The sequence below is a fragment of the Anguilla anguilla genome, chromosome 6, assembly GCF_013347855.1.
Source record: "Anguilla anguilla isolate fAngAng1 chromosome 6, fAngAng1.pri, whole genome shotgun sequence".
In the NCBI taxonomy this organism is placed as follows: Eukaryota; Metazoa; Chordata; class Actinopteri; order Anguilliformes; family Anguillidae; genus Anguilla; species Anguilla anguilla.
In genome coordinates, this window is record NC_049206.1 from 30,417,917 (window position 1) to 30,442,719 (window position 24,803).

A 24,803-nucleotide genomic window follows, 5' to 3' on the forward strand; every position below is an offset into this window, starting at 1 on the left:
GCATCGTAAGGTATACCTTAAGGTCTTCCTTTAGTTGTTGAGCTGTTTCCCAGCACCTCCTCAGCTAAGGTATACCTTCTGAAAGGCACAAATGACATAGATAGTTTAATATTAACTTTATGAAAATTTATTAGCCAAACAACGTTTTTGTGCATAGCACATCATGAGAATGTTGTCGTTTCACCTGTCTATTCCCATCATGATGGTAATAAAGTATAGGGCCTATCCATAATACTAATCCAATTTGTGAAAAAAATAAGCGTATATTATTTTTACGTAGTGGAGCTTACTGAGGCTTTTCTGACTGCATACCCTGTAGAAATTAGTTTGTTTGTGTGTGAGTCAATGATTACACTGATTACACTGGAACAAACCGCCGGTTTATTAAGAATATAAAACCCGTGTGAGCAAAGCCGACATTGAGTGAGCATACTTGCATGACCGAACTAGACGGAACTAAAGCATGTTGATTGGCCCAGCCATAAACGCACATACAGGTACGGTGGCTCATAATGAACAAACAGGACAAATTATCTACATCCCTTTCCTTTAGCTCACACCTCCTATATAAAACAAAATAGCACTGGGTAAATATCAACATTACAGAACATTTCTTTCTTACCATGTTGTTTTACGATTTTCAGTAAACAACCCAATAAAGATATTCTTGGTTAAACTTAAGACTATCCAACAGCAAATCAAGGTGGATGAACATATCACTTTAACAGGTAGGCCTATTCATAAGGCATACCCGGTATAGAATTAATCATGATCAATTTCCACAGACGCACGCGCTTTTGCGTTTCATCTTCGATCATTTTTGCACTGAAGAGAAAAGTCTGCAAGAATTAGTGGATATGCTGCTACTGCCTATATATTGTGTGACAAAAACATATTAACATTAGACCTTTGTTTCAATCAGAACAAAATAATTCACCCACATGTAGCCTATATCCCTTTTCCTGGGCTTCCAAGAAGTCCCAGACTATGGCTTATATGTCCAGATTGATGCTCTTTATTTTATCTTTTGTAGCCTACATGTATTTGTTGAAACTATCACAAGGTCTCGTTTTGACTCTTAAAGAGATTAGCAGATGATCTTTAGTAGGCATAGTTTCCTCTTCTGCAATATTAGATTGATGTAAAATAATTATGACAACACTTCTTATATTAAAACGTCATTCATAAGCCTTTACAAGTGAGACAATCGATTCGCTTGGCATCGATTGATAAACTTTTCAGCACCACAGTGAAGGCCAGCTCCAACTTACGACGTACCTTTGGAAGTGTCCCTTAAGGCAACTGTTAAGGTATAGTCATAAAAAAGCGGTTTCCCTTTAAAAGGTATACCTTAGAAACCTTCGTAGAACGTTAAGGTACATCAAACGTTTACATTTATCATTAAAACACAATAACCGTTAGCATCGTCATGTACATTTAGTCATTTAGTCATAAATATAATCAGTCTGTTGCAAGTTGTGCTATGCCCAGAGTTACAGCCTTACTTGAGTGTCCTTTGCTTTTGGTTAGTTGTTAGAAATGTCTCCTGGTTTCCAGTGCAAAGTCTGAAAAAGGGGAAGCTGTTCGCCCTTTCCTCATGGTTCCAAAACACGCAGCCTGATCCGGGTTGCAGGTCACTTGCTTCGTGAGATTTCTCTGCAGGATGTGTCGGTCGTGCGTGGCTCTCCCGGTTCTTCGACCACCGCTAATCATAGGAGCGCTTCGGAGTGCCTCGTTCCTCCTGCAGCCAGTAGCTGATGATATACGCACCTTGCTCCGTTGCAGGCCTTACAAACTCTTCCTGGTATGTGGACTCGAGAGGGAGACGGGAGGCGAATCCAGGGAGAGGAAAATGGCAAAGAGAGTGCGAAACAACGGCAACCTTCGTTTTATTGAAGGTTGCGCATTTCGAATTTACAGTAAGCCAATACTGTAACAGGAAAGCTGTGGTAGGAGGCGTGGTTAAATGAGGAGGTGGACATGTGAGCTTTGTAGTTCTAGTGTCTTTTGTAGTCCATGGCACCTACATATAGCTCACTGTAACCAAATGTTTTGTCTTATTATAGCTGCATTACGCATTCAGTCTGTGGTAGCAGTAAAAGACACTGCACGTGGCAAAATTTTATTGATGACTTTCATCATTTCTTGGAAAATATTATTCTTGAGAAATTACGAGCATGGCTAAGGCATATGTTTGCTGATAGACCTAGCTGATATACTGTTTTCTGGACTAAGTTAGAACTGGGGAATGACAGCATTGATTCTGTCTCTGCCTCTATCTACTGAACACAGACAAGATTTCATCATCCAAATGTAAGTGTTACTGTTGAAAATATTTCTGTTATTTACGTTATTTTTAAATTTGAGTGTCTTTAAATAGGTTACACGTATTTCCTTGATAATGGATAAAAAGCATTTTACTCATTTTTGGAGATATTTTGGATATGATTCTGGACCCGTAGATATTTTAGGCCACTGTACTGATGGAAAGCTTGTAATTCCCACTCGAAAATTATGTAAAAGTGAGTTTCTTGAGTCAAAACAGTAGATTCGTAGTGAAATACATGATTATATTGTGATTTACAGCAATGCATAATTTAGACATTTTGGATATATTTGGGTACACTGCTTACTTTTTGCTTCACACATTTTTATATCCACACTTGTGGTCAATGAGTTTTTGGTCCAGGACATGTATAGTTTAACCTGCTGTATATATGCAATATCTCAGTAGTTCATTGCAAACTAAAAAAGAGCAATTTCATTTTTTATTTTTTGCCTAGACAATTGAATTTGTGGCACTTTAGTTTTTCCTAAATTGTGAATATAAACAAATCTTAGTATTGTAAATTGTGCAAAGTCTTGCTTCATTTAAGCCATTTTTCAAGTCTCTGTGATGCTCACATCTGGAGTTATAAAGCTTTAAATAGGGTACCCCCTAAATCGGCAAAGATTGGCCAGATTTGGCATTGCGCAAAGGGGTTAAATGACTGACAGGTTCCACTTTGAATCCTAACTTGAAACTCAAATCCTAGATTAAAAAACTCAGGGCCAAGTTACTTGAAATAATTGTTAAACATTTAGTCGATGCCACCATAATAAATATTTAACCAAGAATTTCATATATACATGTACAGATAACATTTACAAAATTGACATCTGCAACGTTATTTTGCTGCGGTCTGCTAAAATTCCTTAAAGAAAATGTCACGTTGTTTTCATGACCCTGAAAGCCCTTTCAATAATTTCTTGAGCTTTTGACAGTCAGCAGTTGAACCAAGTTTTTGTTGGATCAAGTGGCTCTCTGTTAGGAGTCATAATACAGACGGGCCTGGACAAGCATGGGTAATATACAGAAGCCCTCTGGAGCCTGTGTTGTGTGTACACATGGTTGATCATCATGAACCTCTAAACTGTGAGATATCATGTCAAATTTTGAGACTGAAGTTATTTTTACCAATCATCCAACATGTGTTACAGCTTATTATTATTATTATTATTATTATTATTTTCTAAAATCCAAGAAATTGTTTACTCCATAGAGAGCACAATTACAGTTCTCAAAGTCAGCCAGAGCCTGTCGATGCCCGGACTCGACCCGACTGGATTTGGCCCAAGAATTTATAATTGATTTGGGTTTTAAATTTTTTTTTTAAGTTGGTTTGTGTGTGTATTCAACTCACATTTTTACATGTGAGCACTACCCATTGTGTTCATTGAAACTTTTTGAGTCTATCAAGCACTCAGACTTACTATCAAGCACTCCCTACTTGTAAAAATTCATGTTTAATCAAACAAGAACTCCCATTCGCTGTTACTAACTAGATCGCAAATATACAGCTTCAGCTTGAATTGTTTTTTGGACACTGCTCACACACTAGTGGTGGGCATTCCAGTTCCTTTCAGGGACACGAATCCTTTCATTCTGTTCCCTAAAAGGATTCATTCCTGGAATCGTTCACCAGTTCCTTCATTCCTCCAACTTCTGACGCTTCGTTCACTGACTCCAGTTCGTTGTCAACAAGAACAAGTGTCATGCAGTGACTGATTCCGACATCAGACTCTAGTTCCTAGCTAAATAAATGTTATGCCATTCACTGATATTTTCAAAACATTTTGGCTTTCGAAACATTTTAGATTTAAAAATGAATAACCTATATGGGCATGTTTTTGTGCAATTTACTCAAGTAGCCTATTAGCTTGCAAATACGCTGAGTTAGTCAGCTTGTTATAACATTTGCAAACGACAAAAAGGGTTGATGATAGCCATATAATCTATTGGTAAAGCAATATTATTTTATTTTAAAAAGCACAATATTTAGCAGTGGGACGATTGCTTATGAATGTGTTGCTTTACTGGGGCAGCACTGCAGACAATGGCTGTGTCCCAATATGAAGTAAGCTGCCTCACTGTCTGCGTCCTTAGAATGCAGCTCCCTCTGCAGGGATTATCCTAACGTAAAGGAACCTCAAAAGGCAAATTTGGGACGCACTTTGAAGGCAGGACGACGTCACAGAAAGTTTGTGCGCCCGCTCGAGATCAGTGTTTACTGTCACAGCTGACGTCTTTAATTTTCCAACTGACAGACTGTACGCCAGGGGTGCACAACAAGGGCCAATCTGTTTCAAGATTTTGTGGCAACTTGGGCTCTTAATGTATGTCGCTTTGGATAAAAGCGGCTGCCAAATGAATGTAATGTAATGTTAATTATTTAATTATCTCAATCATATTTAGATCTGACATTTGTATAAGCACTAGCTACAGCTGCATAAAGCGAGTGCATCCTAAAGATTTTACTGAGCTCAAGTACACGACTGAACCAGCATAGTTTGTAGAGCTGTCAGAAAAGAAAAACTAAGACAATCGACTGGAACTAAAACCAACATGCAGACCAGCCCTCCAGGACTGGAGTTGTGCACCCCTGCTCTACACAAATAAATATGGATTCTGTCCTTGTAGCCATAATTGTTCTGCTTCTCTATTTAAGGGAAAACAAATTTTGATTTATGTTCAGCTCACTACATAATTAGCCACTAGTTCGGCTATCTTTTTTGGTTTTAACCAGATTATCATGATTTCAGTTGTTTGCTGTATGTTTTAAGCCAAATTAACGCTAGCTACGTTGTTCTATTGGGAAGTAACGTGATTACAAGCAAGTTAGCTGGCTAGTTCAATTTCACTGACCGAGGTTTAAAAACATTAAATGCATTATTCCAGTGTATTAAATAATTAAAATGTACTTTTAGATGTGACTATAACAAATGACCGTGTTCACTGTATATTCACATTTCTACCTCTTCGCTGGTTTGAGCCGCCATTAATTTTTTTCTTTTGTTGTTGCTATTTTTCTCCCGTTTTCTCCCCAATTTAGTCATTATACTAATTCCCCATGTGAATCACGGTCCTGGTCGATACGTTATCCTCTGTTGGTCTGGGGAGGGTGTAGACTACCACATGCCTCCTCCGATACATGTAAAGTCGCCAGCCGCTTCTTTTCACCTCACAGCGAGGAGTATCACTGGGAGAGTGTAACGCGTGTGGAGGTTCACGCTATCTCCCCCAGATCCCCTCCCTGCTGAACAGGCGCCCAGACCAACCAGTAGGAGTCACTAATGCAACGATCAGGACTCATACCCTCACCAGCTTCCCACCCGCGAACACTCCCAATTGTGTTCGTAGGATCGTCTGACCAAGCCGGAAGTACTGCTGCTGGGGATTGAACCCGGGTCTCTGCGGTGGTAGGCGAGTGCTTATACCTCTACCCAGATGACCCCTGAGCCACCATTAATTTAGTAGCAGTGAGATGTCTGAGGAAATCGCAAAGACCTGTGGGATAGCCTAGCTGAAGGATGGATCAGACGTTGCCTTCGAATTTCACCCAAATAAGATACCTTAGAAGGACACATTTTTGATGACTTAGGTTTGGGACATTACATGTAATGTAGTTGTAATGTAATGTAATGTTTGGGACATGTCTATGTAACACTCATCAACACCAAAGTGTAGTTTGAAGGGGTTTATTAACATGTCTGTAAAACAACAATTCAAATAACGTTACAGACCATGCAGCTTGCGTCAGCTAGAAAGCTGAAAACATTAACGTTAGCTGTGTAGCTAGCTAGCTAGCTATGGTAGTCATGGTAACCAAGGACGTTACTCAACTGTCAGATCTTCGTCTTCGCTATGACAGCTAACGTTATATATACAGTTACACAAAACGATTAATATCATAGTTAATGTTCAACAAAACAAATTACAATATATATAGTTAATCCCTATAATGTTGTGAATAGTTTTAACCATACTGCAGTAGCTTACATACCTGTAAAACAACAATTCAAATAACATTACAGACAGCGCAGCTTGCGTTAGCTAGGAAGCTAATAACATTAACTGATTCGATAAGGACCCCTGTGTATCTGAGCTGGCCCATCTGCCCTACTGTCTGCCTGTGCATAAATATTCACAACTGATTACATAGTGATAATTAACATAATACCTTACCAATATATACAACTATAGAAAAATAAAAGGGGGGGGGGGGGTTCATGTCTCCTACACTCTCCTCTCAAAAACTTGTCATCCTGGCATCACACATTTCCCAGCATGTCTTAAACATTAAATAGATATAGCTAGTCACAGGAGTCAGTTACAGCTTTTACTGGATCAGGATACTCTGCTGAACTAAGTCAGTGACCACACACAACATATATCTCCTGTGTTTTCTGTGTCCGTGGCTGGTATCGTGCACTATGATACACTCTCCGTCATCATATACGGGTATAGTATTCTAACTGAAGGCCCATTGTACCTATTAACTATTAACTAAAATCTATGATTTTGACATCGACCACAGGTAAGTGTCCCCAATGCATTCAGTCCCATTTGCTGATAACTAAAGACTTTTCAACTCTTCTGCATTCCCGTTGACTGCTCTTTCTTGGTCACCGTTCTGTGTCAGTGTCTCTGGTTACTGGGTCAATGGAAAACTCAACCTCTCTCATTAACCTAAGTCTTGGACTCTTAACTTCTCTTCCCACTAGCAGGTTACACTGGAGCTTTCCCCCTTATCTTTTCATTCCCTCATATTTACATTAACTACCTGAACGTGTGTGTGTGTGTGAAAGAGCAAGGTAAGTATATCTACGTGACTGTAGGCTGCCCTAGAGGGTAGTATGTATATGTTTGAGTTTGTTTTCTCTTTCCCAAAGGATATAGTCTGGTCATCTTCATGACTGGACAGTTCCTCCTGGTTGTTGCCATAAGCCGCGTTTCCACCGCAGGAACTTTACCCCGGAACTAGGAACCTTTTGAGGAACTCAGTGCGTTTCGACCGCAGGAACTATGGTCTAAATTAAGTTCCGGAGACTTTATTTTACCCCCAAAAACGTCCCTGCTCGGGGGGTAGTACTTTCCAAAAGTAGGCTACCGGAACTTTTGGGGTGAGGCGCAATTGCTGAAAATTTCTGATTGGTCGACTAGGCTACTCGCAGTGTTTAATTTCAACCACAATTTTTAAAAATCTGCAGCCGCAAACCGATTTATTTTCATAATAACTTGAAATCAAACTTGTATATTATGTGGCGCAGTAGCCTACTTCTGGTTATAGCCTGCCAACGACTTGCAATTATAACGTGTGCTCTTCTGTTCTTTTCTTGCTTTAGTATTCGTTTTATAAAATGTTAAGCATTCGTGCTGAGACAGCATATTACGTTACCAAAACATTCAAATGGTTTAATTCGGTTGCTGAATATTTTCTTCCGGATTTTCTTTGTTAGCCCATTGTAATTGACTCAAAACGTTTGATACAGTTATGTGAGGTATGCGGTAGTTCTGTGTAATTTACATTGGTGATACAGTAAAAGCAAACTGGAAATCACCTTCCGCACTTTTCGTCTGGGTAAAATAACAGGTTAATTCTAGTAATCGTCCCTTTTGCTTATTCAGACTGCCATAATTTTACTCTGCCATTCTTCAATTCCACAAAAAGACCAGGAAGACTATGGACTAATTTATGGTGCATGGTTCGCATCTGGAGGGCACACTTCGCTGCTTGGCTAGCAGTAACTTTGAAGGAAAGCAAACGGTGGCTGTAGCACTGCTAATTTAAATTTTCACGCAAGTCCGAGTTTTCGTTCTATTCTTGTCATTTTGCGATTAGCCTATATGGAATTGATGATGAGAATGTAATAAATTCAACAGCAAATTGTTTACGACGTGTGCATGTTTTCTGCTGTTGTTGCCAGTTATTTGTGGAATGTGAATGCATTCTCTCGCCTCGGATGTCAAGACATGAAAGTGAATGTTCGCATAAAAACATAATGAATGTGTTTGAGAGGATATATAAAACAGTTACAATTTGACTATTGGTCTGTTATACCCTATTTGTTGCATAACAACGGTCCAAGTCCAACTACCAACGACAGTTTTGCTTGACAACGGTAAAATATGCCCAAACGGCCGCGGAAGAATATTTCAATTTCAGGTGATTAAATCGAAAAAATCGATAAATACAAAAGTAAACATATATAGTCATTGTTGGTAACCCGTTGTATATAAGTGGAATAAACCCCTCCGGGCTGTCCCGGTTATTAGAAAATAATGTAGGCTACTTCGGTGGTAGTATGGGGTTAGAGAAGAAATCATAGGACAGATGGACTGACGACAACGTCGCTTTTTCATATGTCAGTGGGCTAATTTGCCTAATCTTCGCGGGATTTTAGACCGCGGTGGAAACGCAAACAACAATGGGCTGAAGGAACCTTTTAGTTCCTTGAAAAGTAGTTCCTGGGACTAAAAGTTCCGGGTACTTTTGGTGGAAACGCGGCTATAGACAAGCTCTTCACCAGGCTCAACTCTCTGCATTTTATCAGCCTCTCTCTCTGATGCTATTCCATCTTCACGTGCCACAGGGTTCTGTTCCATATCTGCCTCTTCATTTGGCTCTGTCGCTGCAGCGGCCTGCTGTGGGTGGAATTCCTCTGCATCCAGGCTGATCTGGGAACTGCCTTGTTCCTGAGTCTCCATCCAGGATGGTCCAGTAAAGACTCTTCATACCTCTTCATCATCGGAACTACTCTCGAGTTCTCTGATTAGTGATTTCCATTTCTAGCCCTTTCTTTTCTTCACTCCTGGTTTTTCAGGTTTTTCTGGTGGCTGTTCCTCCAGTGGAAGGAAGTCGCAGGGTAGCAGAAGGTTCCTATGGAGAATTCCGATCCGGCCCTGGCCATTTTCAGGTTGCACTTCATAGACCGGACAGTCCAGTTTCTTCTCTCGCACGATATGGGCTCGTTCTTCCGAGTAGGATCTGAGCTTTCCAGGCCCTCCCCTCTCATTCATATTGCGGATTAGGACTCTGCAACCTGGTTCCAGTTCAGCTCCTTGAATATTCCTGTCATAAAGGGCTTTTCCTCTGTTTCCTTCTGTCTGTGCAGATTTTGATGCCAGTTGATAGGCCTTGTCCATCCGTTTTCTCCACTTTCTCACGTAATCTTGATGGGATGAGCCCTGGCCACTTGGTGTTCTGCCAAACATGATGTCAATCAGAAGCCTTGGGTTTCTGCCATAGAGAAGGTAGTACGGAGCAAATCCAGTCGCTTCGCTGCATGTACAGTTGTAAGCATGGACCACTTTAGTGAAGGAACTATTCCAGTCTGCTTTAAGCTTCATCTGTGAGGTTTCTGAGCATGGACAGACGCATTCTGTTGAAGCGTTCGACCTGGCTGTTCCCCTTGTTCGGGAGCCTCTGATCTCGCAGTATTCTTGAAGTTTGGCGAACAGCTGGTTTTCAAACTCCTTGCCTTGGTCATGGTGGAATTTAGCAGGAAAAGCCAAACTTGAGCACAAAGTCACCGAAGATCTTCTCTGCAGCTGTTTTTGCAGACTTGTTAGTGCATGGGTATGCCTGTGCGAAGCCTGTGAAATAGTCCATCACAACCAAGATATACTCATATCCGCCTCTGCATTTCTCCAGATGTAGAAAATCTATGGAGACCATCTCAAAGGGATAGGTGGTTACTATACTCTGGAGTGGTGCTCTCCTTTGTTTGTTGGGACGCTTACGCTTCAGACAGCTACACGCTTTTGCGATGTAATGCTCCACGTCTCTCTGCATATGAGGCCAGTAGAATCAGTCTCGGAGTAGATGGAAAGTCCGCTCTACTCCCAGATGCCCCATCTCTTCATGCAGCTCCTTGAAGATCAGCTGGTGAAACTGCTTGGGTAGTACCAGTTGGGAATGGGTCGCTGTTCCTCTGTACAAGATACCATCTTAGTCTGTGAACAGCCTGTTCTTCTCTCTCATGAGAGCAGTGCTTTCATCATGGCACTCCAGCGCCCTCCTCTTTGACCATTTCTGGGTGGTCATGCTCTGGAGTACTTTGCTGATCACTGGATCCTCCTCTTGTGCTTTTCTCAAGGCCTCTCTTGATAACTCTGCAACTGTCGATGGTAACTGGCTGTTCTTCTCTTCTGTCAATGCTGTTGCAATGGTGACTGGACACATCCAAGGTTCCTGCTCTTCGGACTGCAGCGATAGTGATTTGGTGAGTGAGTTATGACCTCAGGATTCACTTCTTGTGAGCACCTCTGCATATACTGCTCCATACCCAAAGGCATCGTTGACAAGCCATCCGCATCTGCATTTGCCTTCCCTAGTCTATAAATTAAAGTCCACTAACTCAGCTACCCTGCGGTGAGTGGTTGCATTAAGCTTGCCTGTGGTGAGCACATAAGTTAATGGATTGTTGTCCGTGTACACACTGAATGAAGGGGCGTAGTACAAGTAATCTCTGAATCGATCGCAAATCGCCCACTTCATGGCGAGGAACTCTAATTTTCCAGAGTGAATGTGGTAGTTCTTCTCCGGGGCTGTTAGCGTTCTCAATCCATAAGCGATGACTCTAAGCTTGCCTTCATGTCTCTGGTATAAGACTGCTCCAAGGCCTTCTTGGGAAGCAAGCATCTCTCTCCTCAGCACTCAACTCCCTCTGTCCTCTTGACCTTAGGCCAGCACGCTCATCCCCTCCCAGTCCATGGATGTCTGACATCCTACGCACCTCCAGGGCCAGCCTCCGCGCTGCTGTGAGGAAGTGGGGAAAATCCAGGGATCCATCCAACCTTTCAGCCTATCAGTCTCTCCTGACAGTTTTCTTCTGCTGTCACTGCCGCTAAGGCAAATTTCTATCAAACTAAAATTTATAACTCAATTTCTAACCCTCATCAACTGTTCTCTATTTTCTCCTCTCTCCTCAGCGTGCCACCTCCCCCACCCCAGTCTTCCTTCACTGCAGATGACTTTGCAGCATTCTTTGAGAAGATCACAGACATCCGCAGCTCCTTTGCCCTCTCTGCGCCCTCCGCCACCTCTGCGGCCCTCCACCCCCTCCACCCCGTTTCTCCACATTTTCTCTCCTCACAGACTCTGAAATTTCCCAGCTCCTGCTCTCCCACCGCCCTACCACCTGCGCCCTCGACCCTATCCCCTCATCTCTCCTTCAGGCAATCACACCAGACATCCTCCCATTTGTCACCTCCCTCGTGAACTCCTCCCTATCTTCTGGATGTTTCCCCTCATCCTTCAAGAGGGCCCACATCACCCCGCTGCTGAAGAAGCCAACACTAGATCCCTCAGTCATTCAGAACTACCACCCGGGAATCTCTCCTTCCTTTTCTATCCAAAACACTTGAACGAGCTGCATCTAACCAACTCTCTGCTTTCTTCTCTCAGAATAACCTGCTTGACCCCCACCAGTCCGGCTTCAGGCCTGGCCACTCGACAGAGACTGCACTCCTCTCGGTCAGTGAGTCACTCCATGCCGCACGAGCAGCCTCCCTCTCCTCTGTCCTGATTCTTCTAGACCTCTCCGCTGCATTCGACACTGTGGAGCACTCCATCCTCCTGTCCTCCCTGGCAGCAACAGGGATCTGCGGCACAGTCCTTGACTGGATCGAGTCTTACCTCTCCGATCGTTCCTTCCAGGTTGCCTGGGCTGGTAAAGTATCGCCGCCCCGTCCCCTCGCCACCGAAGTTCCCCAGGGCTCAGTCTTCGGTCCCCTTCTCTTCTCTTTATACACCAGATCCCTTGGCCCTGTAATCTCTGCCCATAGCTTGTCCTATCACTGTTATGCCGACGACACACAACTCTTTATCTCATTGACCTCCCCATGGAGGTCAGAACAGCTGAGACACTGACCCACTTCAAGCGACAAGTGAAGACTCACCTCTTCAGGCTGCACCTCTCCCTATCCCTCCCTACCTACCTGTAATCTCTAAATTGACTGTAAGCTTAGGGCTGTAACTAGGTAGCGGTTTCGTAGGTGACTTAGTTAATGCACTCGTCTTAACTACTGCTTGTATTTTTGCATAGACTGCGTTGTTGCTGTTCTCATTTGTGTTAGTGCTAATCAGTTTAACCTACAGGGTCCAAGTTGAACTATGCTGTTGTTCCCTGCACTTGGAACAGTACTTCTCTCTAGGGTTTTCGACACACTTGTTCCTGGTTATGGTTATACACTTTGTTGTACGTCGCTCTGGATGAGAGCATCTGCCAAATGCCTGTAATGTAATGTAATGCATCACAGTGCATGATGAATGGTGCAGTCTGAATATCGTATAACAGGAGGCTGAGACAAAAACTTGATGAGCTCACAGAGTACTTCCTGATGTTTTGTCATTCATGTAACAGGGTGATAAGATGGAAGTTGGCCTTAGTTGTTGGCTCTTTTTTCCAGCTTTGTTCTTTCCTTTTAGCTTTGGCGCCCACTCGCTGTAGTCTTATCCATGCTCAATAAGTCAGATAGCGGCTTAGCGATCCGTGAGAAATTCGGGATGTAAGGACAATAGTAGGAGATGAATCCTAACAACTTCCGCAGGTCGCCCACTGTTGCTGGTTTTCTCTCTCGAAAGGCTTGCACCGGTGCTATGTCGATAGGGTCAGTTGTGTACCCGTCTTTGGACACAAGCTTTCCCAGGAACCGTACTTGGTTTCTTTGCTGTCAGTTTTATTACATGCTGTTGGTAGCACCGGGGTGGTGTCTTTCAGTCGGATCTTGAGTTCCAGAGATGGAACGCATCCTACATCGCTGTCATCACGGGAGAATGTACCCCTTCCCTCTCTCAACACCTGTCTCACACTTGTCTGTTGCTCTGGCGTCAGATGGCTGATGGACACTGGAGGCTCCCATAATTCTTCATCCTGGTGTGTTGTGGGTCCAACATCCTCCTCTGTCCGTGTTGTACTACGGCTCATGTCCTCTGACACCTCTGCTGAGCTGTGGTTTACAGCTACATCCACTCCAATAGGCTTTGCCTCTGCTGGGTAGACCACTTTGACACTCTCAATCTGGCCTAGGACAGTGTGTGGACTCAGGGTGGTGTCATGCCATGTGTCAATCATGACAGGGATGCTGAATCTGGACCACGTACCTTTTGGGAGGCAGATGGTTTCGTTGACCCGCAGTCCATCTGGCCATCTTAGATTGTCAGCTGAGGCAGATGGTTTTGTTGACCCGCAGTCCATCTGGCCATCTTGGATTGTCAGCTGGAACGAACAGCACTTCCTGATTCGTTGATATGAAGCCTGTTCTTACTGTACACTTCAATGCCTTTGTCTGACCAGCTGGAATGCTTGTCCTTTGCCAGCCCACTTGCACTGCTCCTTCACTCACCTCAGTGTCCTCATGCTGTGTGAGCTTCACAGACACCTCTGCCTTCCTACAGTCAACAGAGAATGCGGTGCCCATGGCCCTTGTTATAGCATCTGGTTGCATCTCTTTCCCGCTCCTCAGTAGGTGTTCTATTACATTGTAGCCGATGATAGGCTCCTCTGCAACGTCAGGGTCATGAGCAACAAGCACTGAAACCAACAGCTCTGGTTGTGGGGCATCGTCTGACCTAAGCTGGAATCTTACCTAGATCCATCCGGAGAATGGGATGGCTGTCTGGTTCACAGCTTTTCCAATCAGCGTTCCGAATCCCAAAATCTCCTCGGTGCTCCGTACGTCTGTGTGGAAGATGCTTTTTCCTCCAGTCTTCATTAATTAGACAGACCTAAGAACCTGTATCCCACAAAGCCTGTGTAGCTATACCATCAAAGAGACAGTTCACCATGCATTTTCTGCCAATGAGGTTTAGAAGCTGGGCATGACGTTTAGGAGAAGGTGACTAACGTAAGTGGATCCCTCTAGCTCTTCCACAGATGCCCAATGCTGCTGTGTGGCTGCCTCACGCTGTTCTACGTGTTTAATGCTGTCACATATCAGCTTGTGAACACTGCTACATTTTTCTTCCTGGCTCTGAGGTGTTATGGATGGGTGAATTATAGTGTGCCCCCTAATGGCTACCTGGTCAGCATTACTTGTTCTCTTTTGTGCTCTGCAGCCTTTAGAGAAGTGCCCCTCTTGCCCACACTTAAAACAGTGGTCACACTGGTCACCGATGCTGTTTTCCTGATAGGCCTTGCACCCTCACTTTGCCATTGGTTGGGAGTGACGATATGGCTGTGGTGACTCACGTATGGCTTTTCTCATTTCTGCTACCTCTTTCTTAAGCTGCTTCACCACTTCATAAAGCTCAGACTCTTTCTTCGTGCTTACCGTTGGTGCCTTCCGTCCTTTCTCTTTGTTATCCGTGTCAGCAGCGTGGTCACGCAACTCTATCTGCTCTACTGACCTCTCATGGCTTTGCTGGTGTACCTGCACTTCAGTCTGTAATTCACACATTTTGGTAATTTTGCTGCATGTGTTCTTTCTCAGCTTTTGTTGCCTTTCACTCTCAAAGCTAGCTGCCTCATTCATTTTCTCAATGAGCACCTCATCTGTGATGGTCTGATCCTCTAGATCAGTGGTGTCAAACTCATTGCCATGGAGGGCCGTGTGTATGCAGGTTTTCATTCCAGCCTCAGATCTTGATTATATAATTAGTTAAATTATTTGCTGAATTAGGGATGCAGGTTTGTGCACAACGGTGACCCGACGTCTATGGTGACCCGCATTGTCTAAATAAAAATTTTCTTATATTCTGTGCTTCAATGCAGTTAAACGCATATGGCTGAATGAGTAATTGGACAATTAAGGCAGCATTAATTGGTTGGAATGAAAACCTGCATACACACGGCCCTCCATGGCAACGAGTTTGACACCACTGCTCTAGATAGTACTTCAGCTGGAACTTAAATGTGGTCACTCAACAGCCCAGTACTAACTGACCTCAAAAACTTTTTCTATATGAGCTCAGGGCTATACTGTTCATCTGACCTGCCGTCTCTAGCAGCAACAAACAGCCACTATTTGAGCTCAATAGCCCTGAATAGGAAGTTTTGGAGGAACTCACGGTTGTCTTGGGTGACATTAATAAGCTTGTGATACAGATCAGTGGAACTGTCTTCTTTAAAGTGCCCCTTAAGAATAGTTCTCAGCTGGGGAGAGTGAGGTCGTTCTTTATTTCCAGCATATCCCGAATGTTCAGACCTGGGCGGATAGCTCTTACAATGGCATCAGTAATTTCCTCTTCACAGTAGCCTTTATGCACTCCACTCTCAATTTGATGCATCAAATTTGTATAAGACAGTTTGTCTTTCTGACCTCTCTCCACAATCTGACCACAGATTTTGAACTCACGCCTCATTGTTACTTCTGGTACTCTGGTTATGTGCCTAAGCGGTGGTGCTAAGCTTGGGCTGGCTGTAGCTTCATTGCTTTTTAGTTTGTCTCTCAGCCTTAATATTTTATCCTCTAGCGCTTTAGTAGAAGCTTGATTTGGTGGTCTGAGGACTGCCTCTGTAACCTAGCCAATTCCTCCACTTAAGCATCACCGCTCACCTTTGGTTAATTCTGCACCTTCCTGTTTAAGCTGGTTGGAGAGTGTGAGCAGTTATTTAATGTAGTGACATGCTACACTATCCTCTTCATCCTGAATAACTCCATCTACTAGACCATCTCAAAAGTTCCAAAACCCATTCAGCTTGCAAACTACTGTCTTCACATGTTTTAAAGCTTGTTCATATTCAATTAAAATGTTACTCACTCCCTCAGTTTAATGTCATTTGCATTATACATCACTATTTGTTGTGAGAGAGGTGGTGAGACATATATTTTTGTTTTATTTTACTGAAATAAAATGCAAACAAGAAATATTACAATTACAAGAAAATATTAACATTAATTAAAGTGAATAGCAAAAGGAACAAATTGTACAAAACAAAAATAAAATCAAAAGAACAGGCATAAATCATCCATCCATTATCTATACCTGCTTATCCTGAGCAGGGTCGTAGGGGGTGCTGGAGCCTATCCCAGCGTGCATTGGGCGAGAGGCAGAAATACACCCTGGACAGGCCACCAATCTATCGCAGGGCACACACACCATTCACTCACACACTCATACCTATGGGCAATTTAGGGTCTCCAATCAGCCTACCTGCATGTCTTTGGACTGTGGGAGGAAACCGGAGTACCCGGAGGAAACCCATGCGGACACTGGGAGAACACGCAAACTCCACACAAAAAGGCCCCAAGCCGAGATTCGAACCCATGAACTTCTTGCTGTGAGGCGACAGTGCTACCCACTGCATCACCGTGCCGCCCAGAACAGGCATAAATAATAAACAAAATTTAGTACATAAAATAAAATAGTGCAACAGAATGACAAAAGCTGCAGGTAATCAGTTAAGCCTGCAGGTGTGCATTCAGCAATACAATCTGGCGCACCTTTGAAGGGTTTATGCGGCTTCTTCGTTCAGAGATTATCTGCACGGTTTTCCTAAAAACCCTTTCTGATGGGACAGATGTGGCTGCAAGACCTGGGAAGCAGAGGGTTCTCTAGGAATGCGTGGGCCTCCATTATGGCTTCTGTATTTGGGTTGCACCTGGTGGTCATAAGCCCAGAGACCTGCTCATCAAAATCACTCCACACAGCACTCTCCCGTGTGGTGCCCGCTGCTTCTGCTGCTGCTCCCTGTTCCTCCTCCTCAGCCTGCTGGTTGGTGATTGTCACCTTCGCTGCAGCATTTGAAATTCGCTGATAGGCCTCATCTGCTGCTCATCATGGAAAGCCCTTTTTTTGAATGTGGGGTCTACAGCTGCGGCTTCTGAGAGCAGTAAATGGTACTCCATTTTGTGGAATCTGTTTACCATGTTTTTGCCCAGGGCTTCCACCATATCTCTCACAGGCCTTCTGAGGTTTCCACCAACTCTTTGATTGTCTGCTGTGATATTTTGAATACCCCTTGCCAGTTGTATTACCTTTGAGACAGTCACATAACTAAGAGAATGAAAGAGGAATTAGGCCTCACAGAAAATGTGTTATTATTCTTGTTGTTGTTATTATTATTATTACTCCTGATACTACCACTACTACTATGTCACATCTTGTTCCCATAGTAACAACCTAGGTCAAGAGGATTAATTGCGCCCTTGACTGACAGGTTTTACGACTTTGTTTTGATATGCTTGTGAAAGTGAAAACCAGGCCTTCAGAATCAGAGCATTTAACTAATAATATAAACTATGATAATATGTTTTAAAACTCTCACAATCATGAGGTTTCACATACCTTTCACCACTATTTTCAACAGTGACCTCTTCAAAGGGCTTTAGCACATCGCAGGCCCCTCCCACTTCTTCCTACTCATCTGGGGATAGGGTAAACAGATGGCGATTGACTAAGGCCAGGGTGGTGATGATGAGGTCTTTATTTTCTAAGATCCTTTTGAGCATGTCATATGAGGAATTATAATGGGTTGGACAGTCTTGTTTGAGACACAGCTCTGGCCACCCCATCTGAAGCGGAGTGCTCCTCAGTTTCTCAGAGGCAACTGTGCTCCGGTGTAGGTATTCAACTATACCTTTTACTTGTCCAAGGACCTCTTTACAGTCAGATTTAGTGTGTGAGCAAAGCAAGGAAGGTGTTTCCAGCCTGTTTTCTTGATGGCCAGCATTAGATTGGCAGCATTGTCAATGACACAGGCAGCAACTTTAGCCGCGTTTCCACCAAAATTACCCGGAACTTTCAGTCCCAGGAACTACTTTACCAGGAACTAAAAGGTTCCTTCAGCCAATGGTTGTCTGCGTTTCCACCGGGGTCTAAAGTCCCGCGAAGATTAGGCAAATTAGCCCACTGATGTATGAAAAAGCGACGTTGTCGTCGGTCCATCTGTCATATGATTTCTTCTGTAACCCCCATACTACCGAAGTAGCCTACATTATTTTCTAATAACCGGGACAGCCCGGAGGGGTTTATTCCACTTATATACAACGGGTTACCAACAATGACTATATATGGTTACTTTAGTATTTATTGATTTTTATCGATTTAATCACATGGAATTGAAATATTCTTCTGCAGCCGTTTGGGCATATTTTACCGCTGTCAAGCAAAACTGTCGTTGGTAGTTGAACTTGGACCGTTATGCAACAAATAGGATATAACAGACCAATAGTCAGATTGTAACTGTTTTATATATCCTCTCAAACACATTCATTATGTTTTTATGCGAACATTCGCTTTCATGTCTTGACATCCGAAGCGACAGAATGCATTCACATTTCCAATATAGCCTAACTGGCAACAACAGCAGAAAAAATGCACACGTTGTAAACAATTTGCTGTTTGATTACTTTCTCATCGTCAATTCCATATAGGCTAATCGCAAAATGACAAGAATAGAACGAAAACTCGGACTTGCGTGAAAATTTAAATTAGTAGTGGTACAGCCACCGTTTGTTTTCCTTCGAAGTTACTGCTAGCCGAGCAGCGAAGTGTGCCCTCCAGATGCGAACCATGCACCATAAATTAGTCCATAGTCTTCCTGTTCTTTTTGTGGAATTGAAGAATGGCAGAGTAAAATTACGGCAGTCTGAAAAAGCTAAAGGTACGATTACTAGAATTATCCTGTTATTTTACCCTGACAAAAAGTGCGGAAGGTGATTTCCAGTTTGCTTTTACTGTATCACCAATGTGAATTACGCAGAACTACCGCATACCTCACATAACCGTATCAAACGTTTTGAGTCAATTACAACGGGCTAAGAAAATCCGGAAGAAAATATTCAGCAACCGAATTAATCCGTTTGAATGTTTTAGTATGTAATATGCTGTCCCAGCACGAATGCTTAGCATTTTATAAAACGAATACTAAAGCAAGAAAAGAACAGAAGAGCACACGTTATAATTCCAAGACGTTGGCAGGCTATAACCAAAAGTAGGCTACTGCGCCGCATAACATACAAGTTTGATTTGAAGTTATTATGAAAATAAATTGGTTTGCGCCTGCATATTTTCAAACATGGCGCCTGAAAATAGACACAAAAAAATCCTGTGAGTACTCGACCAATCAGAAATGTTCAGCGCTGCAAGCTCCACCCAAAAGGTTCCTGTACTTTCGGAAAGTACTACCCCCCGAGCAGGAACCTTTTGGGGGGTAAAACAAAGCCCCCAGAACTAAATTTAGACCCTAGTTCCTGCGGTGGAAACGCACCGAGTTCCTCAAAAGGTTCCTAGTTCCGGGGTATAGTTCCTGCGGTGGAAACGCGGCTTTTATCAGTGATATTCCACTCCTAGGCAATCCTCAGAAGTTGGTCTTCCAGATTGTCTGCTGCATGCCTTTCCCCTGACCTCAACACAGTCAAGCAGGCAATAAGTCATTTTAAAATCCTCCATAAAATGGCATGTTACAGAAATGAAGCTGGTTGTGGCCCTGGATGTCCAGCAGTCTGTAATAAGATACACTTCAGAAGCACTTTTATCACACCTTTATCTTTTTCTTACATTTTCTCACAGTTCTTCTGGAACATTTCAGGAATGACTGTTTTGGAAAGCGTTTTCCAGCTTGGAAGTACATAGGAGGGGTTTAATGCCTTTTTGTAGCCTCTAAACCCCTTGTCTTCAACAAAAGTAAAAGGCTGAAAATCAAGGACAATCATTATTGCCAGCTCCTCATCCACAGCACTTAGTCTTTACGGACAAATGGGCCTTGAGACAAAATGAGTCAAAGTGCTCTGTGTGGCCCTACCTGTTCCCAGTGTGGCAACACTAACTGAAGTAGTGCTGGTGCTGCTATCTTCTTCAGTAGGTACAGGTTCTTCTCTGACCTGTGTCAGCTGCATAGGATGTTTTCTTTTTACGTCTGAAGATTTTCAGTGGGCGCCCCTTTTATTGAGATCTGACTCTTGCAAATTGAGGCAATTGTTGCTGACACCTGATTAAAATGAGTCCAAATATTGTTCCTCTTTCAAGAGTCACTCATCTTGATGCTGTCCTCATCAAAGTAACTTAGATCTATCAATCTCATATTTACTTAGACATACCAAAAAGTTGGGAGAGAATCGTAGAGAAAATAACCCAAAGGGTTGAAATAATCAGTTGGAGGGGTGATCTAAAATTTACAGTCAATTTTTTAATTCAATAGCCTATTTATGTGGATCTTGAAAATTTATGCCACCCCTCCATCTAAAATGATTGAGCCTATACGCGTTGCTCGTAAAGTGAATTTACATAAGAAAAAAAGTTATTTATAAATATTATTATTATATTCCATTTAAATTACGATTAATTTTAAAGGACCTTTATTACAATATGCTCAATAAAACTAAGAAAAACATAATGTCAGCAATAACATTTCATTGGTAACATGGATCAAATGGGCCTAACCTTCACAGCTAGGCTAATTTCTCAAATCACAAGAAACATGATCATTCACGTGGACTGACACGTCCATTAATAAAATTAGCATACGTGCCATCTAGACTATATTTGTATTTATTGTTGTGTCTGTTTCCAGCAACATTGTCCAGCACCAGTGTTGCCCTCCAGAATTATCAACAATGTGGTGATAGCCTAGCATACTATGTTTGAATAAAGGAATGTGACTGCAGTTTAATCGCTCGAGTTGAGACCAGACCTAGCGACTCTGCCTAAAAAATACGATGTCTCCATTGGGAAATAACATACTGATGGCCTTTCATTCAAGCTTTATTTACATCACGTAACCAGAGAGTATGCTACCGATAAGCTATAGTGTTTCTTAGCTGTAGCTGGGCTAACCAACTAGTGTAAGCCAATTGTGTTTAATTCTTTACTCATTACAGGCAAGTTCATCATTGCAATACGAAGGCATTATGAGAATGGAGACACGTAGGGCTGCAGCAGCTACAGTTGAGGCCAAAAGTTTACGTACACATAGGCTACAGATATTCAAACTCAGTTTTTCACAACTCTGCACACTTCAGCCTAGGTGTATGTAAACTTTTGGCCTCAACTGTACGTAGTCTAACTCTTTCTGGATCTGGACCTGGACCCAAGACAGACTGTCCAGTTCCTTCATGGATCGACACACCACTAGCACTTACTTACTAAGTTGATCATTTGGATTATGATATATAGGAACAGAACAGGGGTGGGAGGATATCCTATCAACTATAAGTTCTGTATGCTATGTGATGAATACCCTAATGATATGCTAATAATAACCATATGAATACAACGATTCGACAAGAATAAGCAAACTACACAACAGTAAACAATTTTAAGACCGTTCTAATGAAAAACACATCCTAAAAATGTTATTACCTACATCATGACAAACTTTAAAAACAGAAGTAAATTCCAATTGCTTGCTGTGGGCAACATCGGTTTACTTCACTGAGACCGCTGAAAGCAAAACCGATCAGTTTTAAATGCACACAAAACAGACAAAGGACGAAATAATTAAAGATAGGTAATGTGAATGTTTTAATATAAAGCATTCTGTTTCATTAAGGGCATCCTCGAGAGTTTCTGATTCGAGTGCGTGTTTTGCTCAGTGGTGTGGCGTTCCTGCTCACCTAGCTGCACCCCTGTGTGTGCCGCGCAGTCTGAGCCTATGCAAGTTGCGCAGTTTTCGGACAATCGGGTTTTCTTCGGGTCGGGTCGGGCTTTAATTTTCAGACCCGTTGAGAAACTCTAAGCGCAACAATTACATTTAAAATGCAGTCTGCGATATCCTTTATCAAAAAGTGATTTGAGTTATATTACTTTTGGCCCAAAAATGATCGTGTAAAAATTAGTTTATTCAGCTGTTTTATCCACGATTAGCCAATATCAGCATTTTTACATAAATTTCAACTATAAATGCCGGCTACTTTTGTCCCCATAGTAATCGCGAAAATAGCAAGTGACGGCACAGTCATGTGTACAAGAACAAAGTATAAAGCGTGAAATTGATATTAGCCCACTCTCAAATGCAAAATAAGAATTCAAGCAAAGACCACAATTGCAGTGGCATCACATACGGCCTACGGTCTGCAATATCACACATCCAGAATTCCACAGCCAGGTCCAGCTAGTTAGCAGGGATTCCTAAACACTGTAGCGTATTAGACACGATAACACAAAATGGTGAATGTCTTGCAGTACGTAGGGCAGCATAAAACAGATAAGAATATAAATACCCCAACGTAACATCAAAATATACATTTTGCATCACCAAATTCTTAAATCGATGCGATAACGCTAAATGAACTACTTGCAATACCAAGACATGTTTTTAATTCCTGCCGACTGTCATAGGGACGGCAAATCATTCACATAATGGGAACCAATGCTTGCTGGATTCAGTCATCCCTTTTAGCTTGCTACATTTTGCTTGCAATTCCAAAATCTCTCCTGCCCGAAACTTTGAACTGCATAGTTTACAATCAGAAATTACATTTTCCATAAACTCAAAAGCATGCTCGATGTCTTCATGATATTTCTACGTTTCACTAACGCTATTTTGTTTCAAGTAAAACTTACCTTTCTGAAGCTTCTCAGCAAAGCACTATTTGAAGATCTTCGGTTAAAGACACAATTGAAAGATGGCTGCCAGGTAATTCCACTAGTCTCCGCTAACACTAACACAGCCAATGACACTAAATAGGGAAGAATCTCCTTACAACACAGTATACAAACAATTCGGGCATGCAGAGCTTCGCCAAGAGGAAAAACGCGACTTTCAAAGACTTATTTCATAATTGCTCATTAAGCTACACTGTCAGTAGTATTTGTCGGTAGGTGAGAGCTAGTACGATCATGCGTGCACCAAACTCCATAATTCGTGTAGTAAAACAAAAATATTATAATGTAACTTGATGTTGGCTATTTAACAAACCTTGACGTGCGGTGTAATTTCTTTAGGAATTATTTGGCTTTGGCAAAATAAGAACAGGGAATTTTACATTTTTTGTTTCAGTAAACTGAATTTACAAATCTGGAAAACATTGCTAAATGGTTCTGCTGTTACAAATTCAGTGTTTACAGTATAACAATCCAGGTCTTCTTTACGCTACATGTGTCTTCTTTTTTAAATAATATCTGTAATGTCTTCCTATGTGATGGTGCAATTCAATGTTTACATAACATAGAAACTATGGGGAAAATTGGAATAGTAAACTGGCTGCATTTATATAGGCTAGCGCTTTTATCCAAAGCACTTTACAACTGATGCCTCTCATTCACCCACACACACACCAATGGTGAAAGGCTGCCATGCAAGGTACCAATCAACTCATTGGGAGAAATTAGGGGTTCGGTGTCTTGCTCAGGGACACTTCGACACGCCCAGGGCGGGGGATTGAACCGGAAACCCTCCGACTGCCAGTCAACCGCTCTTACTTCCTGAGCTATGTTGCCCCTAGAATAAACAAATAGAAATCGAATAAACAAATGTACATCAGAAGCAGGGTCTAAGCCTGAATACCTGGCATGGGTAGCTCTAATTGTCTATTGTCAAGAAGCTTGAATGTAGCCTAAAGAAAATATCAGACTGCAAAATGCACACGGAACAATGTAAGCAAAAAGTCCATTCAAAATATGGGACCTCAAGAGAGACCATTGAGAAAAGTAGATGGTAATGTATTCTAGAGATTTTTTTAAATCAATGGATTGTTTTCTAGCTTAGTAGCCAAAAGACACTAAACAGTAGTCACCTGATACTCAATACATTACATTATATTGTTTTAGCAGACAGTTATCTAGTGACTTATAATGGCTATATTTACATGTACACTGATTATTTGATTACCCCAATTATGACAATACTTGGATTATGAAAGCTGTCATGTAATCACTTTATAATCTGATAATCTTAATCGATGTAAGGTCAAAATCAAAGTAAATTTGACTTAATTAGGACACCCAGATTTCTGCTCAATCTTTTATTGGTCCATGCAAACCTTTCAGTTGAATTTCGTTTAGCTTTTTAAAAATGTGCATGCAAAAGGTCCCCAGAGTCTGATGTTGTTTGTACAATTCCCATTTAAACCAGCATGGTGAACAGTAACACACAAAGCAGCGTGAGGAGTGGTGGTGCAATTATAAGTAATCATTTTTGGAAAGATGAAGAAACTCTCTTCATGCTTAATCAAATTGCAAGAGTGGCTTATTACATCAATTCCATAGACCTTAGCACAACTATGAAAAGTAAACACAGTTATTAGTGAAATCATGTTATTCCAAATCACTTAATCTAAAAATAGTCCTATACTGATTACTCCCAATAATCAGGATATTGATGTGCGTGTAAACATAACCAATGTGAGCTACAATGTGTGCATGCTCTCAGACTTAAAGGATTCACACATTACAACAAACAACTTAATCTCTGAACCATTGAGGTCAAATTAACTTTTCACTTTCATTTTGCCTGATTATGTTCTTGCATAACCATATTACTTAGCTGGGGAGGTTTCAATGACAGTTTTTCACTCTGAGAACAAAAGTAACAATGATAATAATAAACTAAAATGTTAACTCACTGTGTTCTTTGAAAAGTTCTTGCGTTTATGAAGA

General features: G+C 42.0%; 1 protein-coding gene across 6 annotated transcripts in view; it reads right to left on the reverse strand.

The window, feature by feature from the left end:
* LOC118229955 (histone H3.3A-like) overlaps nucleotides 1-23,082 on the reverse strand; it is a 39,266-nt gene extending 16,184 nt beyond the window's left edge. The window contains exons 1-3 of one of the 6 annotated variants that reach the window (XM_035422563.1): nucleotides 22,770-23,082; nucleotides 17,553-17,631; nucleotides 17-78 (exon numbers count right to left, since the gene is read on the reverse strand). The gene's annotated coding sequence lies outside the window, so the exon portion shown is untranslated. The remainder of the gene's footprint in view (nucleotides 1-16; nucleotides 79-17,552; nucleotides 17,632-22,769) is intronic. The other 5 variants (XM_035422560.1, XM_035422561.1, XM_035422559.1 and 2 more) reach the window with 5 other exon arrangements.
* Between the last annotated feature and the right edge of the window lie 1,721 nt (nucleotides 23,083-24,803).